Here is a 19,739-nt window from a genome sequence, read left to right on the forward strand (position 1 = left end):
CCCATGCTGGGCAGAGGCAGCCCCTCCACCCACCTTCACTCCAGACTTGACAGGCACCAAAGTAGCTGCAGCCCTGCCCCCTGTGTCACTCCCATGGCCTAGTGCTGAGGTAACCCAGGATCAATCAGACTGGGCACCTGAGGGAATGCTCAAAGCCACCAGCATCTGCCTACCTCCACCAACACCAACACACACACTCTCCTCCCTTTCCAAACTGGGGAGCCACCAACCTGCTACCTTCAGCAAACTAAGTAAACCCCACCCCACCATGCCATCGCATGTCACTCCCCCAGTCTCAGTTTTCTCCTTGCCCCCACCCAACCAAGTGACTGAGGAAAGACAAGTCTCATACTCCAGGATCTGGAACAAGAAAGAAACCTACTGTGCACGCACTCATCTGGGGCCTAGAGCCAGTCCGGGGGTTCTGCTAAGGGCCTGATCCCGTTCCCAGGACCTCCGCTTCTGTCCTTAGGGACCAGCAGCTGACAGACTGACGGACGCCGAGGCCGCTGCTTCGTCTCAGGTTCCCAGAGCGGAGGGGAGGAGGGGACGAGGCAGCCGCCAGCTGGGCCCTTACCTGGAGCCTGGGGCCTGGCCAGGGGCCATGGAGCCCAAGGCGCCTTTTGCCTTTCCAGCCCGGGGTTATTTGCGGACAGCAGGTCAGGAGCTACGGTGGCCCCAAAGAAGTGGCAGCTGGCTCTAGGGACACCACGGGCATCAGCTTTCTCTCGTGCCCCAGGGGAGCTGGTGGGCCGGACACAGTACTGCCTGGCATGTGACAGTGGCAGGCTGCCCGGCCGGGCAGAAGGAAGGGAGGTAAGTGGGAGGAAGCGGGAGGACAGACAAGATGGACAATGATAGGGAAGTAAACAGGAGGCAGAGAAATCACAACCTGGACTCCACGCTGCAAATGCACTGATGCGGAGCCGAGGGCAGCAACATGGGGCCCCCGCCAGCAGTCGTGACTGGCACCCACACCCTGAACACACAGGACTGCCAGGCCCTCGACCTTCAATACCCCACCATCTGTGTTCTCCCCTCCTCCTGCCCCGCCCCCTCCCTGGCTTCCTGCCCTCCACTCTCGCCACCCCCACCATCCCCCTTCACCAGCTAGACCCTCAAATCTGGCCCTGTCCTTCCCCTGCTCAAAACCCATCCACAGCTCTCCACTATCCCAGCAAAAAAGCCAAACTCCTCAGCTTGGCATTTACAGCCTGTCAGGATCCGACCCCTTACCCCCTCTCTTCTACCTTCTGCTCACTCACCCTGCACGGCCCCCTCAGTCCCCACAGCCCGTCTGCCGGCTCCTGTTCCTCTCCCACCTCCTCCAGCTCCTGCCTCCTCCCTGGGCTCCCAGCCTCTGCTCTCAACCCCCACACTCCATCTAAATCTGACCCTGTCCCTCCTCACTCAAAAACCTTCCTTGGCTCCCCAGTGCACTCAGAACACAGAACAAAGTCCTTTCCACCACTGAGGAGACCCTGCATGAGCCAAGAGGCACACCTAGAGGGCCCTCAGTAAAGGCTAATGACCATGACGTTGACTACTGCACCTCTCCAGCCTCCTCCCCACCCCTACTCTGTGTCATGCTTCTGTGGTCCAGGCCTTTCCCTCCGGCCTCCAGTCCCTGTACCTGCTGCGCATTCTTCTCCCTCTTCTTCCAGGAAGCCTTCTAGACCTCAGAGGCTACATGGGGTGCTCTCTGTGCACCCCCTCGGGCAACCCTCCCCACACGTATCAATGCTAATTCAGTGGGACCAGCACAGTGTCTGGTGTCTACTAAGCACACACCAATGAAACCAGTGTTCCCAACAGACCCCCACCCTGAGACCAGACACAGCCACAGAAACACTTCCAGACTCTACTCATGCCACCAATCAACTTTTCTGAGTGTATGCTAAGCTCCAGATGGTGCCAGTGACAGAGCGTCACTAAGACACAGCCCCTGCCTTCGTGAAGCTCAGTCTGGCAGAAGAGCATAGAGATTTGCGTAACAATGTCAGGTGGTAGAGCGGCAAGAAGCAGCACAGCAAAATGGGGGAGAACAGCAGGGATGGGGTGCAGTGTTAGCCACATGGTGGGGGGACATGTGAGCAGACACCTGAATTAACCAAGGGAGTGAGCCTTGCAGACACATAAGGAAAAGCATTGCCGGCAGGGGAACAGAGGATGCAAGGACCCTGAGGCAGGAAGGAGTCTGGTGAACGGGAAGCCAGGAGACAGGCTGGCAGGGGAGAACACTCAGGCCTTCCAGCATGTGGCTGGAAGTTAGAGAAGCCCTTGCTCCCCCAATACCACACCTTCCCCTAATGCGAGCTCAGTTTGGATACATCCCAAAGGGCTGGGATGGAGAACTCCGAGCCCAAAGGAAGGGTGAATGTGGAAGGAAAGGAACAGGGGCCCAATCTCAGCGCCCCCGCCATCACTGGCTCGTGGCTCCACCTGTCAGAGTCCCTGTGATTCAGCGGCACCAGGTCTCCACTCACGACAGCACTAAAGCACTCACTGTGGGCAGAGGGCTCGGCCTACTGCCCGGCTCCCAGTAAACAGCAAACACATCGCTGCCGCTATTAAAAAGAGAGAAGCAAAGGCAGTCAGGTGTGGCCGAGGGTGGTCAGGGTTCCTATTAAAAAGAGAGAAGCAAAGGCAGTCAGGTGTGGCCGAGGGTGGTCAGGGTTCCAGAGTCCGAGAGCCATCACCAGCTGGGTGGCCTTGGGCAGAGTGCCAGCGCACCGTGGAGTTTCTCCTGAATGCTTCCCACCACCCCACCAGCGGGTCCTTGACCATGTCCAGGAGAGGACAGAAGCTCAGAGAAGGGAAGTCATTTACCTTGGGTCTCCCAGCCTAGAAGCGGTGGAGGCCCTGGCCACTGCTAGGAACAACAGAGCCACTTTTTACATTCTCATTCCAGCGACTAAGAAGTCAGCGGCAGCTTGGACAAGAGCAGGGGGAGGAACTGGAAGATCCCCTGTGTCCTGCCTGGATCCTGCCCCGTCCTCCCACTGAGGGTGGCGCCTCAGCTGAGGTGTCTGTGACGCAGTCCTGCAGTGATGAAATACCAGGCGCGGCAGCCAAGAGGGTGGCCTGCTCACTGCGGAGCTGCCGACATAGGACACCGGGCAGAAGGACAGAGATCTGCCTCCGGAACCCAGTCAGCACAGTCGTCCTGCAGGCAACACACCCCATGGGGGGAGCCCCTGCAGGGCCCCATCCCCATGCACGGCTCCTTGAGGTGTCCAGGCCTGAACCTTCTGACGCCTGCTGACCAGAACAAGACACCCAGGCTGTGAGGTGAGAAGAGCAAGGCCCCCAAACAACCAAGCAACACACTCAATCTCATTGCTTGTGGGAAAATGCGAATTAAACCCAACGACCTGGGATGGCTAAAATTTAAAAACTGACAATGCCAAGTGTAGACAAGGATATAGAGGAATCAGAACTCGTATTCCCTACTGATGAGAGTGTGAAATGGCTCAACCACTGTGGAAAACTGGCAATAAGAATTAAAGCTCAACAGATTCCTACACTATGACCCAGCAATTCTTCAGTCCCCTAAGAGAAATCGGTATTTTTTTACCAAAAGACACATACTACAAAAGCAATTTATGCAACCAAAACGTTTGTACCCCCATACTACCCTGAAATAAAACAAAACAAAAAAAGACATATACTATAATATTCAGAGGCAATATTCACAGTAACCCCCAAAATGGGAGTAGACCAGGAGTCCACCAACAAGGGAACGGACATACAAACTTGTCAATTCATCCAGAAGAACACTACTCAGCAGTTAAAGGACTGAAGTGCCAACTTGTACGACAGGAACGAAGTGTAAGAATACGATCCTGAGTGAAAGAAGCCAGACATGATACACCAAGTCCACGCACAGCAAGTTCCAAACAGGCAACACTACGATACTGGCTTAGGGGTGCCTTCTCATTGTAAAGCTATGCAGAAAATAAAGGCAAACAAATATCCCAAAGGCAGGAGAGTGGTTACGCTTCGGAGTAACAGACTGGGGAGGACCCCTGGGAGCTGACAATGTTCCTCTGCGGTTACACAGGGCTTAGGCCTTACAGTTATTTGTTACACTGTGCTACATAAAATGTGTTTAATGCATTTTTCTGTATTTTATGACAAAAGAAACCAGGCTTTAGAAGTCCAGATGACACAAGGGAGCCAAAATTGGGCCTCCTGGCTCCCAAAGCAGGGCTCTCCCCTACCTCCCCAGGAAGGCTGGCCTGTCTCAATTTCCCCTCCAAGAAGGCCTGGTCATCAACGTAAGTAAGCAGGAAGAATGCAGAATGTAGAGTCCAGGGGATCGAGACCAGCCTGAGCAAGAGTGAGATCCCATCTCAACTAAAAAAAGAAAGAAATTATATGGACAGCTAAAAATATATATAGAAAAAAAATTAGCCAGGCATGATGGTATATGCCTGTAGTCCCAGCTACTTGGGAGGCTGAGGCAGAACGATCGCTTGAGCCCAGGAGTTTGAGGTTGCTGTGAGCTAGGCTGACGCCACGGCACTCTAGCCCGGGCAACAGAGTGAGACTCTGTCTCAAAAATAAATTAATTAATTAAATTTAAAAAATAGAGTCCAGGGGATCTGATTGACCCCAGGCTCTGTTTCTTGGTCTTGTGGCCATAAGCAAGTGGCATCCTCAGTACTGTCATCTGCACAGTGACCCCACTGGAGGAGGGACCTGAATCCCAGGAGGGAGCAGGCCGGCATACTTCCAGCCCTGCAGCCTGGGCAGGGGCTGGAGTTTTGGGGAGTGTGTTTAACTCAGCGGGGAAGAAAGCTGAACGGGAATGAAGATCACCACGCTCAGTGATCAGCTGGGAGGGGGAGGTGACTGGAGAAGGGTCCCCAAGGGGCCTCTGACTGCACTGGTGAGGTTTTGTTTTTTTAAATAGCTGCTGAGTATAAGGACATCATTGACTAATGCTAACTTTATGCCTCAAACACTCCACAATAAATTAATTTTAAATTTCTTGAAAACATTTTTATTTCCATCTGTTGGGCTCATGGGTCCTATTTCCCAATGTTTTCCAAACAGAGGCGCCCTCAGAAACTTCACCTTGCAGGGCTGGTGTCAGACCCACGAGAGATAATTTACACACACTGGTCACTCGGAAAGGAGCAGAGAGAGGTCCTCAGACACTGCCTTGCCCCACCGGGGCAGCCGTGGGAAGGGGCTGTGTCCTTCCAAACCTCAAGTTGCTCACCTGTGAAACAAACCTCACTGTGGTTCCTGCCACCTGAGGGGGCTGTATGATCTACCTGAGTTCTACCATTCTGTCCACGCCCCTCCCTCCAGTCTGGGACCCTGTGCCCACCTGAGTCAGATCCCATTCCTCCTCTGCTCAAACCCTCCCGAGTCCCCTCACCCAAAGTAAAAGCCAAAGTCCTTTTAAAGCCAAGTCACAGGAGGCCCAGGTCCCTGTGAGGCCTGTATTGTCCCCCCTTAGATTCTCCAAAGGCACTCCATTTCAGGGGTGCCTGCCGCAGGCGGCTCCCTGGACAGGTGCCAGGACACCCCACCTCAGGGCCCTTGCACATGTTGCTCCCTCAGGTGGAAACTCAAACCCTGCCCCACTGTCTTCAGTCTCTGCTCACATGTCACTTTCTTTGAGAAGCCTTCCTAACCTCCCTAGACAAAGTACACCCACTCTACCTCCCCAAGCCCGTTATTTTTCTCCGTAAGCACTAATCACCACCAACATTATCGTATATATTTGCTTGTTTATCCGTTTATTATCTACCTCTCCCACTTGAATGTCAGCACGGTGAGGGCAGGGACTCTTGGCTGTCTTGGTCACCGCTGCATCCCCAGAGTTTTACACGATGCTGGGCACACAGCAGGCACTTAGTAAGTCATCCGTGGAATGAACACACATAGAGTGAAGCCCTGTGCCCAGAACAGGCCCAAAATAAGCTGAATTCCTTTCCTTGCCACTCGCTAAGTCCTTTTTCTCTCGCCCCCTCTCACTGACCTCGTTTTGATGCCAGACAGCACAGATGGGACAAGGGTGGCAGGTGGGAAGGCAGGGATCTGCGTCTTCTGGAGCTGGTGACAGTGGGTGGGGGCTCCTTCCTGGCACTGCTGGGAATCGCTGAGGTGGTGACAGCGATCCCCTCAGGAGCCTCTGTCACCTGCCCTCTGATTCCATGCCTATCACAGCACCCAGAGGAGGACTTGCTCAGAAGATAAACTCGAAGATGACAGGCAGCATCTGTTTGTGGGAATTTGGAGGGAAACGCACCGGGGGCCAGAGTGGAGGAAAACAACTCTTCTATTCGCCACTCTGTAAACTGGTCTGGTGGGAAGGCATTTTGGTAAAACTGATAAAGGCGAAAATGTACATGCGCTTGGAGGAATTTCTCCTGCAAAAATTGCTGGTGTCAGGACACAGAGATTCTAAGGCGGGGATTCTCAACCTCAGCACTGGTGACATTCAGGGCTGGATGGTCTCTGTTGTGGGGACCGTTTTGTGCCCTGTAAGAGGTTTAGCAGCATCCCGGGTCTCTACTCACTAAGACTAACAGAACATCCTCCCCAAGTTGTGACAATCAAAAATGTCTTCAAGGATCACCAAATGTGGGGGAGGGGGAATGGGGGGAACCACCCCCAGTTGAGTACCAGTGTTCTAAGGGTATTATTGCTGAAATGAGGAAACCTAAATGCCCACGACAGGGGTCTGGTACTGTAATCATGGTTAACATGATGACTCTATTAAAAAGACAGAGCTCATGAGCAACGCCAGGTACATTCAGGTGCTTTGTACATACAAATTTAACCTTCACAGCAGCCCTCTGGGGTAGGCACTTTTACTGTCTCTACTTTAATGAGGAAACTGAGGCACAGAAGTGAAATGACTTGCCCCTATCACTCAGTCAGGAAGTACAAAGCTTGGACATGGCCCCGGGCAGCCTGGCCACACTGTACCACACGGCCTTAGGGTTAGGCAGCTCTGGATTTGGGTCCCTGCTCCCCCACTTTCTAGCCTCCCCAAGCCTCAGTTTCCTCCTCAGTGTAATGGGGACAACAGCAGTGCTTCTATCACAGGCCCATCAGGCCCATTCGGGGAGGAGCTTAGCACAGCACCCAGCCCGTGGAGAGGGTCCAGCCACTTATTAACAACAAAACACAACGCAGCCATCCTGAGCACAAAAACCGCCTCGCTGTGCCCACGCCGAGACCATCAGCATTCAGTGACAAAGGCTCACTGCACAACAGAACTCACAGTGTCATCCCTCTTCTGAAACACAAACATGTACACACGTCATCTCAACTCTGGGATATGCTTATTTTTTCACATGCTGACATTAAAAGATTGACATACACCTCACAATCCAGGTATAAAACTCATCTAGAGCATTCTTTTCAGAAAAGCAGTTATGGGATCAATAATGGTTCTTACAGAACACAGTGTCTTAGACTTTAGGACATGAGGAGGTATGTGTTTAAATGTCACATGCATAAAACAAACAAAAATCAGAAGGAAATGTGGCAAAGAGCTAACAGAGGCAGAAGAATGAGTGTGGGAGTCAAGGTGGCCTCAGGAACCAAACCCAGAGTTTCCCATCAAAGTACTGATCGGGCCCGATCCCGCTTAGCAGCCAAGATCAGACAAGACTGGGTGAGCCCAGGGTGGTATGGTCATAGACCAAATGCCACAGTTTCAACCCTGGCTCTGCCACTCACTGTGGGACCTTGGGCAAGTCACTCTCCCCTTATTCTCCTCAGTTTCCTCATCCAAGGCTGTTGGGAGGATCTGATGAGTTAATCCACATAAAGTCCTCCGAACAGAGCCTGAAACAGCAGCTGCTCAACACATACTAGGTATTATCGTTAATATTATTATTATTTCCCCTGAGGGGGTGGAGATATGGGGAACTTCACTTCCCACACTGCATATTTCTGAATATGTGAATTTTTACCTATTCCACCTCCTTGGTGAGAAGGTGGCATTAAAGGGACTTTTTTTTTTCTCTTCAACACCATACACTCCCCTCACTTGCCCCATCTGTCTACTTGGAGCAGGTAGGACTGGAGGCAGGATGAAGATGTGGGCAAGCTGCAAAAGAAACTGGGACAAGAATAAACACCAGAACAGATTTCCTTCTCTTCTCTGCCACCCCCGAAACATACCTCCCCCCTTACGCCACCCAGGCCCTTACAGCACCCACGAAAATCACATCAAATAGTCTAGTCTGCCTGGTCATGGGCTCCAAACACGCCAAGAGCTGCATGCTGCAGTCAGCGGGATCCTCCAAGCACGGCTCTGAGCCCATCCCTCCCCTGCTCAGGACCTCCTCCCCAGTGCCCATGGATGATGTCCAAGGCCCTCACAGAGGCTGCCAGGGCCCATCTGACTTGGCCCCTCCCCTGCTTCATTGGTCACCTCACCAACACCAACAATTCCCTTCTCCTGGTCCCTTGATGACTCCTTGCTCTCTCACCCCAGGACCTTTGCACATGCTGTTCCCCCGGCTAGCATACTGTTCACCCATTACTTGCCAAATCCTCCATTCCTCAAGGAAGCCTCCCCAGCTGCCCCCTCTCCCAGGAGTGGCAGACACTCAGAGCTCAGCCTTGCCTTCCCTTCCCCTCACTAACCTCTACTGTGCCTAGCCACTTACACCATTATCTGGGTAATGTTGCCTTTCCTATAGGACTGGGACCTCCACAAGGCAGGGACATAGTCTGTCCGAGACTCATGTTCCCAGCTCCTCCCCGAAAAGGGCCAGGCCAAGAGCTTTAATTAACCCCAGGTGGGGGTGGCAAGGAGCACCACAGAGCACCACAGCATCTGTACTCAGAGTTCTGCCAAGTGAAGGTGAGACCAAAAATCCTCCATTCATTCACCCCACAAATATGGCACCGACTCTGTGTCAGCACTGCTCTGCTCACCAGGGATGCAGGAGTAACCAAAACAGAACTCCTGCCATTGGGGAATTTACCGGGGGTGGGGGGGGGGAGCAAATTGTACAGTATATCTGAAGTTAACAATATTATGAAGAAAATCAACATATGGAGGATTCGGTATATGGGAAGGGGAGCAAGGGTTTCTGATTTTACACAGGACAGCCAGAGAAGGGTTCACTGAGATGGTGACATTCGAGCAAAAGCATGAAACAGACGAGTGAGCCACGTGGAGACCTGTGGGAAAACGTCCCAGGCAGAGGGAGAGCAGGGCCAGGGTGTGGCGAGCATGAGGCAGGGCAGAAGCTGAAGCGGGAGAGGCAGGAGAGAAGGAGAGGGAAGCCTGGATGGGCAGGGCCTTGGGGTCATCGCAAGGGCTGGGATGGGGAAATGCTGGCTTGAGGCAGCCTTGGGATGCCATGGAAGCCCCTGCCCTAGGGCGGGAATGGGAGTCCTCAGTGAGGCAGAGGCTGTATCAGAACCTTCTTCTCTAGGAGTTGGCCCCAGAGTAAGTCCTGAACACTGGCCTGACACTCCCACCAGGAGGACCCGCATGTGACAGATGAAAAAACTGAGGAGAGGAAGGATTCAGTGAATTTTCACAGCCAGACAGCTAGGACACAGCCAGCCGAGCCAGGACTCCAACCATCTTGAGCCCCTTCCACCTCCCTCTGCCTTTGCTCCCGAGATGGAAGATAGAGCCACCTTCTCCCCGAGTTCCTTCTCCCACCCCCACAGGCCCTCCCTTACCTTCACAACTTGCACGCCCACGCCGAGCAGGACCCCTCCAGCCTGGCTGAAGGACACCTCCCTCACAAGGCTCACGCTGCATCACCATCGGCCTGCCTCCCCCTGCCTCCCCCACCAGGAGTTCGGAGGCAGCGCCCTGTGGCATGAGTCTCCACCTTATCCCTAGGGCACCAACGAGCAAACAGGCGGGTCCAACCACGGCCACTATTTAGTGAGAGCTCACAAAGTACCAGGCATGGATAAATGTTAATCTTCACAGCAATCCTATGAGGTAGATGCAATCACTAACCCTATTCTTCAGATGAGGAAACTGAAGCCCAGAGAAAGTCACATGCACATGGTCACACAGTGAGTGGGTGCAGGAGATGAGCCACATCTAGAGCAGAACCACCCCATAGAACTTTCCATAAAGATGGAAATGTGGTTACTGAACATTTGAAATGTGGCTAGTGCAACCGAAGGACTGAACTTTCATTTTAATGAAATTACACAGCCACCCGTGGCCAGGAGCTACCATACTGGAGTGCGGCGCTATGGAACCCCTGCTAATCCAGCACCAGGAGCCTAAAGGCAGGAGAGTGGTGAGGGTGACTCTCAGGCTCAAGAGGGGCCAGATCACCCCAACCTGGCTGGGAGAAGGTCCCGGCTATGCCTATCCCTCCCACACCCCAACCCAGCTCACCCAGAGAGCCAGAGCAGAATTCGGAGGCCCGAATTCACACCTTGAGTCAATTCAAATCCTGACCCTATCCCTTCCAGGCTGCACAGGTCACTTCTCTGAACCTCAGCTTCTCTGTCTGTAAAATGGGATCTTAATACTAATCTGGCCAAGCATATACTTGTGTTATCTCAAAAGATCATTTTTTCTGATAACCCTGGATTGTCACGGGAACCCAATTAGATGTGCTCCGTGCACAGCTGGGGACAGGGCCAGTGCTGGGGCCAACAGGCAGCAACTACACAAAGGCGAACTCTAACCAATGGCCATCCCGAGCCTCACTCAGATGCAGTCGTGGAAGTGGCAGCTTATGTTAATATTATCACCACTTGGTTATAAAGGAATCATCCAGGCCGGGCGCGGTGGCTCACGCCTGTAATCCTAGCACTCTGGAAGGCCGAGGCGGGTGGATTGCTCAAGGTCAGGAGTTCGAGACCAGCCTGAGCGAGACCCCGTCTCTACTAAAAATAGAAAGACATTATATGGACAACTAAAAATCTATATAGAAAAAATTAGCTGGGCATAGTGGCGCATGCCTGTAGTCCCAGCTACTCGGGAGGCTGAGGCAGTAGGATCGCTTAAGCCAAGGAGTCTGAGGTTGCTGTGAGCTAAGCTGACGCCACAGCACTCACTCTAGCCTGGGCAACAAAGTGAGACTCTGTCTCAACAAAAAAAAAAAACAAAAACGGAATCATCCAGAAATATCATCTAAATGAAAACACAGCTAAAAAAACAGACAACTCAAGGATACCTCCTCTCACCCCCAAGGCCTCAGGGCACCAGTTTTGAGAAGCTGGGCTCCAGGAGACCCTGTCTCCAAAGCAGGATGTGGCCTGCTCCTTGCCATTCTCCATCTCCTGGCCACCACCCGATTCCAGCCAGCTCCCTCCCCTAAAGCCCTCAACTCCCCAACTCCTCTGTGTCCCTCCTCTCTAGGTAAAGTCTTGGCTCCTCCCCACGGCCCAGGTCCTGGGCTCTGCCACCCCATGACCCACGCTCCAGCGACACTGGCCTGCTCTGTCACCACCACATCCAGGTCTCCCTGACCTCAAGACCTTGACTCGTGCTGCAGCCCTGCCCAGCCACGCATGGCAGCTAGATCTCTGTTCCATCCCTCAGCCGTGCCGAGCACACTCACATGGCAAACGCTACTTCTCTGCCGCCTCCGATACACTGGGTGCCCCTCACTGGCATCCAGAACTACACATGGCACACAGTAATGATTCAATAAATATTTGGTGACAGAATGGAATACACAAATGACCCAAAACAGCCAAGGGCTGGACCCAAGGCAGTGGGGAGGGGAGTGCCCCCCACCCTCCCACCTCTGGGGAAAGAAGAGCCAAGGCCATGGTGTCAGGAGGTGGAGAGAGGTCCTGAGGACCACTGAGGCCTACTTTGTGCCAGCTCTGTCTAGGAGAAGACAGAGCAAGAAAGAAATCATTAAGACCACAGTGACGACCCCAGTATCAGTCAGAAGGGGAGCCAGTCTTAAAAAGGCAGACTCAACCCCAGATAGAGCTGGGTTCAAATTTCATGTCTGTCACTGACTAGGGGCAAATGCAATAACCTCTCTGTGCCTCTGTGTCCTCACCTGTACAATGGGGATAATAGCCGCACAGACTCCCAGGGTGTGGCAACGACTAACGCGAGCAGACACCTTAAACTCTGGAGCAGAGCCCGGCACAGAGGGGCCACTCTGTTGGCCACTCACAATAACAAAGACGTCCCATGCAGCTTTCTATGCCTCAGTTTCCTACCTATACTGTGAGGATGATAACACGGCCCTCCTCCCAGGATGCCATGCAGGTGTACAGAACTAATACGCACTCAGCAGTGGGAGTGATTCTCATTCCTGGCGGACGAGCCCCACTACTCTCTCCCAAGGCTCCAAGATTTGAACCCACTCTGCCAACCAACAAGCCCAGGCTGACTGCCCCCTAGGGCCCCTTCTCTGCTCTCGGTGCCCGTGAACCCCAGCCTGGCAATCTCCAGCAGCAACAGCTCAAATCTGTCACACACATCTCAGGAGGCCTGTGCTTTCTAACACAGAAGCTCCCCAAATCGTCCCCATGACCCACTCAGCAGGAATGTTCCCACTTTCAGCGGGGCAAATTGTACCTCAGAGAAATGAAATAAAGCCCCCAGGGTTCCACACAAACGAGAGAAGCACCACGAGCAGGGTTCTCACCTGTGTCGGCTGTCCCCCACCACCGGGTCACTAAGCAGTCCAGGCTGGGTGAGGCAGACCAATGACCCACCAGACAACGTACTTGAAACCAGGCTGGGGAGCAGAACAAGGGAGCAGCAGCCCTCCCAGTCCATTCGGAAAGGGCCCACGAGGTGGCAAACCAAGGCAGGCTAGGATTTCTGGCCTCACCCTTAGAAACAACATCTGCGGATGAGCTTCTCAGGCAGGACGGCTGAGCTCGAGGAACTTCCTGCAGGGACCTGTGACATGTAGTCTCCTCTTGGCTAGCTCCGGGTTGCTGTCCCTTGCTGGGTGCACCCAGAGCACCCAAGCCCTGCTGTGGGTGCCGAGCTGGCAGTGGGTCCTGCCCCAAGGGGGCCAGGCTAAGATCCCACCCAGCGCCCCTCCCACGCTCGCTCCCTCCCTCCTGGTCCTGCTCCCAGGCTGTCTCCCCCAGCCGGGCCTCTCGCTGCTTGGCTGGCTGTCCAAAAGAGCCTGCCACGGAACCACCCCACCGTGCAGCCCAGAGGCCTGGTGGTTGAGGGCCTTCAGCTCAGAGCTCCGGGAAGATGAGGAGAGGCCCAGGGAGGGGTGTCCCTGGGTCCTCCAGAGGCTTGGAGATCAACTTTGAAAGATACTCCTTTCCATCCCCTCCATCCCAGGGGACTTCTGGAGACCCCAGGAAGTTTGCTCTAAGAGGCTCTGCTCCTTCTAGGAAGATGCCCCCGAACAAGCCTTAGAAAAACTAATGCTGGGGCTCCTGTTACTGCAGCAAGCCTTAGCGGTGAGGCTTGTGGGTGAGACTGGAAGTGACCCTGACCAAGGGTTGCTGAGCACCTTCGTGTGCTCGGGGGAACTCTGAAGCAGCAACAGGCTGCCCAAATTCAGAGCCCGGCCCCAACACTTCCTGGCTGGGAGACCCAGCCCAGGTTACAGAGCCTCTGCAGGCCTCAGTCCTCACCACTGTAAAGTAGGACTCAGAGATGACAGCTCCTGGGTCTGAAGAGTCTGCACCCAGGTCCTCCCATGGCTCCTTCATGGCACTCCAGTCCCTGCTCACACGTCACCTCCTCAGGGAGGCCCTCCCCGATTGTCCAGCTATTACAAAATATAATGACCTCTCCACACTCTTTCCCTGACCCCTATTTATTTTGCCTTTGTAACGTCAATCACAACCTGACATCCTGTCATAGGTCTGTTTGCTGGGCACCTGTCACAGGCCTGGACTTTCAAATTCTAGAGCAGTGCCAGGAATGTCCCAGGCCTTCAGACCCACAAGTGGAGTGGAAGGCAGAATCAGAAAGTGCTGTTTTCACCAGGTATTACTGGTAAAATTGCTGGTCTGCATTGTAATTTGACATTAGCCCAGCTGGTTGGGTTGGGGAGGGGTGGGTAGAAAAATCAGCCCACCGAGCTTCCCTGCCCCTCTCCCTAAAGGTAACAGCCACGGGCTCTGGGGAACACGGTGTGAAAACCACAGAAAAGGGAGGCCACTGCTGGGCCTTTGCTGGTTGTAAGGCAGTGATTCTACTCAAGGGGAAGTGGGAGGCATGTGAAACTCCCCGCTCGGCGCACCCAAATCTACCCTACCCCCAGGGAGAAGGCTGAGAACGTCTCATGGCAAGTAGTCACCTTCTAACACCCTAAATCTGACCAGGCCACTCTTGCCGTCTAGAGGCTCTGAGGGACCCAGCCGCTGACCTCGCCTCCTCCCCCACCACGCAGGCCTCTGTGCAGCCTGTCCCTGCACCTAGCCAAACTGTCTCCCTTCGGACCTTTGCACTGTGGTTCCCTCCACCTAGGAGGCTGTTCCTTCTCCTCACATCCCACATGACTGCCTTACCCTGCCAAACTGCAATCAGCTCAGAGGCCTTCCGCACAGCCACCTCTAAAGCAGGACCCAGTCAGTCACCTGACTGAATTCACTGCCCAGTGCCTCCCCGCTAGCCGACCCTTGTTATTTACCTGTTTCAGGTTGGACTCCCTTAGCTACACGAGGTAGGGACTTTGACGAGTACGCTACCATATCCCCAGCACCTGAGGCAATGCAGGCACACAGTAGGTGCTCAATAAATGGCAGTGGAGGAAAGAAACCCTATCCTCAGCTCCACAATGCCCTCAGGATCAATCCACACCTCTCACCCAGGCCTACCTGGCCCTGTGCAGTGCAGCTCCTGCCGACTCCCCCTACCCACGCCCACCATTCCTCCCACTCCCCTCCCAGGGTTATGGTGGAGATGTAACAAACGCACAGAACAGAAGGGTAAATAAAGCACACGGCCTGACGTCCGAAAAGGATCCTGAATGTCTACCTTAGAGGAGCTCAGGGAGAGAGGGGGGGCCTGGGAGCCGCACTTGTCGGTTTTTCCTTGATTGTATGTCTCCCCCTCTGTTTCTGCATCTGGAAAACAGAGATGCTAATTTTTGCCTTGCCCTCTTCCTGCTGTTCTCTGACAAGGTTCTCTAAACTGGCAAGGCAAGGGCCTTCAAAGTCCTAGCAGAAATAAAAATTACAGACCCGGTGCAATGGTTCACATCTATAATCTCAGCATCTGGGAGGCAGGAGGATTCTTGAGGCCAGCAATCTGAGACCAGGATGGACAACACAGTGAGACCTCACCTCTACATAAAAAATTAAAAGAAAAAAAATTAGCCATGTGGTGGCACACACCTGTGGTCCCAGCTACTCTCAGGAGGATCGCTTGAGCCCAGGAGTTCAAGGCTGCAGTGAGCTATGATGATGCCACTGCACTCCAGCCTGGGCAACAGAGGGAGACTCTATCTCTAAGAAAATAAAAATTAAACAAATTTTTTAAAAAATTACAAATTGCTAAGATACAAGGAGGGCTCCCCACACTCTTCTTAAACATCGAGATGTTTCTGGTAGGTGTGCTATTATGCCACACAGTTGTGAATGCTTTCCACAAATTAGCCCACTTAACCGTCTCAACAGCCCTATCAGATGGGAATTATCATCCCCGTGACACAGATGACAAAATGAGCTCAGAAGGGTTGAGGGGCCTGCTCAAGGTCACACAACCATAGAGTGGCAGGGCTGGATGTGAACCCTGTGCTCTGAATTATTTCAGTGCAGCTCTTTACAGAGGCTGGAAACCAGAACATTGAAGTCCTAGATCGCGGCAGCAGGGCTGGATCATGAGAGGACTCATGAGAGGACAGGGGTGTGAGGGGCCTGATACCTTGGTCCACAACATAATCGTGACCACCAACTGAGACTTACACAGCCTCAGGCACCGTTCTAGGAGCTTTCCTTGGATTAATTCATTCAATGGCCACAACAGCTGGAGGTGGGTGCCCGTCTGAAACCATTGTACTGAGGTGAACACTGTGGCCCAAGGTCACACACCCAGAACATGAGAACACCAGAACCCACTTCACTGTCCTGCCTCTAACACGGGTCCCTGGTAGCTGTGTCGCTCCCTGCATGGATCTCTTGCTGTTTTCTGCTCCCAGCACACACCTGCCCAGGGTTAATAGATGTCCTGGCTCAACTCCGAGGAGCGACCAAGAAAAGTTGGACTGGCTGCAGGAAGAGGTGCTCACAGCAGCCCCAGGCGTGAAGGGAAGGAAATGCCCAGGGCATGGGGCAGAGGTGACACAAACCCACTCCAGCCTGGGACCTAGTGAGCAGAGATTGCATGGCACTAGGGGCTCACTAACCTAGGTTTAAACCCCACCCTGGTCCCCTAGGGTCTGATAATACCTGGGATAAGGAAAGCAATTCTTCCTCTAAGCCTCAAATTCTGACTCTGCAAAAAGGACACAAACACCATATAAAGGCCCAAGCCTGGGGCTGGGCACAGAGTATACGCTCACAGATGAAAGCCACTGCTCCAGTCGCTCGGTGACAAGAGGATCACTCTGAGGCCAAGACAGGCCAAGGGCTCACATCACAGCTCCACCACTTCCAGCTATGAGACCTTGGGGAAAACATTTCAATCGACAGCAAGTATCTCAGTCTTCTCATCTGTAAAACAGGTATCACACTTCTAACTAGCTCATAGGACTCTACAAAATAGGACTAACCACAGGTATATTTTGAGACTGAGGAGGTCACGCACACAAAAGGTCTGTCACATGCCTGGTGACTGCTCGGTAACCACTGGGTATCCACTAGCTCTGGAAACAGTTTGCCTCTCTGCGCCACAGTTTTCTCGTCTAAAAAAGAGATCGTAACAACAGTATTTACCACTCTAGAACTCAAGTATTTGGCAAGTTTATCTATGTGAAGAATTCTGAACAGTGTATGGCCCACAGAATGCACTCAATTAACGTCAGCCATCACTTCCATGATTATTGTTTTAATTGCTGCTGTTAACCCCCTCAGGCAAACCCTCTAAAACCTGGCAGAAGGAAAGGACCAGAGGACCAAACCCCTAGGGGAGGAAAACCCTCCAGAGCCACCACTGCCTCGCACAGACTCAGAGACCTTTCTCTCCAGGAGCCATGACCCATGGAAGCCAGTGAGCTTGGAAGCCGCTGCTGCAGATAGGAGGCAACCACTGCTCCCTCTGACCACATCACTAGCCCAGGTCAGCTGGGTAAATCAGGGACTGCGGCCAGCCCTCTGGGAACTCCAGACCCAGGGCAAAGGCTACAAGGCAAGCCAAGGTCACAATTTGGCTCAGGGAGCAGGGGCACTGGCCACACACACTTGGGACTGGCTACTCCAAGCACCAGCCCAGCGACCACAATGAGAAACCAGATCCATGGAGGGATCTGACTGTCCCAAGCCCTTCAGTGTAGCCTTCCACCCCAGGCTGGGCTGGGCCAGAGGTACCCCCTTCCAAGTCCCCTTGGCCTATGCAGAGAGGAACAGCTGGGAAAACAGCTCTCAGCCTCACTGCGAAGCCAACTGTTATTGCCTGGTGGGGAGTGTAAACATGATGTGTGGCTGAACTGGTAACCGGGAGACACAAACAGCCTCATGGCCAGGGATGGAGGAGCCTGCAGTGGTCTGTGTTGGTTCCTGGCCCCTTCATTCCCACTGCTAGCCAAAGTCAGGTCCGGACTGAACTGCTGCTTCTCTGGAGGGAAAGAGTGGACAAGGTGGAAAAGCAGCCCACTGGAGGCCCTAATTACTCCAGCCAGGACTCTTGCTGAGCCCCAAGAGGTCTCCAAATGAGAGGAAGGGGTCCTCAGAATCCTAAGGTTCAAGATGTCCCCACCCACCTTGCCCCAGGGGAAGAGGTGTCACTGCAAACACTTCTTCCTCCCAACCCTTAACAAGCTGGTCCAGGAGCACAGCTCCTCAAATCCAAGCTCAATACCCTCTTCCCCTCCAAATATGGAGCATAAAGCTCAGAGAACTTCAGTGACTTCTAAGGCACCCTTTCCCTCCTACTCCCTACAGAAGGAAAGAATTTGTCAGAGTGTGTCCTACACACCCAAGGCGAAATAATCAGAAAGGGTTCTGGAGTCAAGAGCAGGCAATCCCATGATTCAAAGCACCCCAGTGACCCCCTCCCCAAATTCATTAAAGTTTCAATAAAGGGTGAGCTCACTATAAACCTCTATACATCAAATCAGGAAGCAGAAGCCCCTCCTCATCACTGGGCATCACAGTACTCCCCAAATATGCCCCTAACCACTCATGGAGGCCTGTCCCGCCCCCTCCCAGTCTGTCAAAGATAACAAACATCACAGCCCTCCTGATACAGCGCTCCTCTACGTTGTAAGGATGGCTCCCCCCAGCGCCTTGGTGGTATAACCCAGACAGCCCTACCCTAGCCGCACTTGGTACAGCCCCCATTCCAGAAGCCCCTGCCCCTCTAAATACACTATAGGAACGGCCCACACAGCGCCAGAAAGGTACGGCCCTTTACACTTCTTACGGCGCTGCCCCTCCATGGTTTAGCCCTCGCACACCAGGCACGATCTCTCGCCAAATCCCTCCGGCTCAGCCCCCATGCTCGCACACGCTCGAGCCCGTGCTCCCAGCCCCTTAGTGGTTCGGTCCTCGCATACTTGATAGGTCCCCCCCGCCACTTCAGTGGTACAGCCCGCCGCTCCCGCCCCCGGCCCCTCAGGGCTGGTCCCGCCGCCCCCTCTCAGCCACCCCCACTCAGTTCCGGAAGGGGGGGGCTCCAGGTCCTCCGTCCCCACCCGGCGGACATGGTACGGCCCATCGCGGCACTGCGGGGGGCCCGGACGCGACCATCGCGGGAGGGGGGAGCGTTCGGGGACACGCGCTGGCACACTCACCTGTCACCGGCGGCCGCCCAGCGTCTCCGGCGGGGCTCTACCCCCACCCATTGCCACGCTGCGCTCGCTCCCGCTCCTTGTGTCTCCTCGCGGCAGCTACGGCGGCGGCCGCGGCGGCAGCGACGCCTTCCCAGAGCCAGGCCCAACGGCTCGCGCTGCGCGGCCCCCCCGCCCCCTCCCCCCAGCCCCCGCTCACCACCCCCTCCCACCCTCTGGCCGGAAATACCGCCTTCTCCTGCCACAAACAGGAACTGACGTATAGAGAGCAAGCGGTGGACTCGGAGAGCGGGAGAACGCAGGCGCAGGGCAGCGAAGGAGGCGGGCTCACAGCGGGGCGCCTGCGCACATTAGGCAACTTGGGGCTGGTGTGAGCCTCCCTCCGGCGCGGGACGGAAAGGAAAGATAGGATCGCGCAGGCGCAGTGGGACTCAGCCTCTTGCTTTCCCCAGAGGCTGGCCGCAGTCGTTGTTTCCCGGCAGCCCCAGGTTTTTATTCACAAACGCTTTGATCTTGTTTTACTCCGCTCGAGCCTTTACTCCTGGTTCTTAGGCTCTTAAAGACCCAGGAGCGGGAGTTAGGAGGGATTTCTCTTTCAGTGTGTTCGTCATGACTGAGCTCAGGTTCGGAAGCCACACTACCCCAGATTTGAATTTCCTCCTTGCTGGTGACTGTGGGCAGAAGGCTTGACCATTTTCTGTGCCTCGGTGTCCACATCTGCAAAATGGAAACACTCATAGCTGCGTCACTGGGCTTTTGGACTATTTTATGTAAACAGAACGGTTTTTATCAATTAGTCTATGATTCCAAGATATTAATGCCACTTGCTCATCATGTATTCAAATGAATATGGGGTATAAATTTTTCTATGATGCAACATGGACTCATAAAGGCATTAAAATCGCCCTGCAAGAAAAGACCTTTGCA

The 19,739-nt window shown here is 53.9% G+C and overlaps 1 protein-coding gene across 7 annotated transcripts in view; it reads right to left on the reverse strand.

The window, feature by feature from the left end:
• The window catches only part of AKT2 (AKT serine/threonine kinase 2), a 44,995-nt gene extending 26,005 nt beyond the window's left edge, over positions 1 to 18,990 (reverse strand). Inside the window, exons 1-6 of one of the 7 annotated variants that reach the window (XM_069457870.1) lie at positions 18,816 to 18,990; positions 16,673 to 16,769; positions 16,428 to 16,578; positions 15,262 to 15,374; positions 15,109 to 15,175; positions 14,903 to 14,991 (exon numbers count right to left, since the gene is read on the reverse strand). The gene's annotated coding sequence lies outside the window, so the exon portion shown is untranslated. Of the gene's footprint in view, positions 1 to 577; positions 840 to 2,829; positions 3,136 to 5,998; positions 6,145 to 9,681; positions 9,794 to 14,902; positions 14,992 to 15,108; positions 15,213 to 15,261; positions 15,375 to 16,427; positions 16,579 to 16,672; positions 16,770 to 18,815 lie in introns of those variants that run through there. The other 6 variants (XM_069457869.1, XM_069457868.1, XM_069457874.1 and 3 more) reach the window with 6 other exon arrangements.
• Between the last annotated feature and the right edge of the window lie 749 nt (positions 18,991 to 19,739).

The sequence above is a fragment of the Eulemur rufifrons genome, chromosome 24 (assembly GCF_041146395.1).
Source record: "Eulemur rufifrons isolate Redbay chromosome 24, OSU_ERuf_1, whole genome shotgun sequence".
NCBI classification, from domain to species: Eukaryota; Metazoa; Chordata; class Mammalia; order Primates; family Lemuridae; genus Eulemur; species Eulemur rufifrons.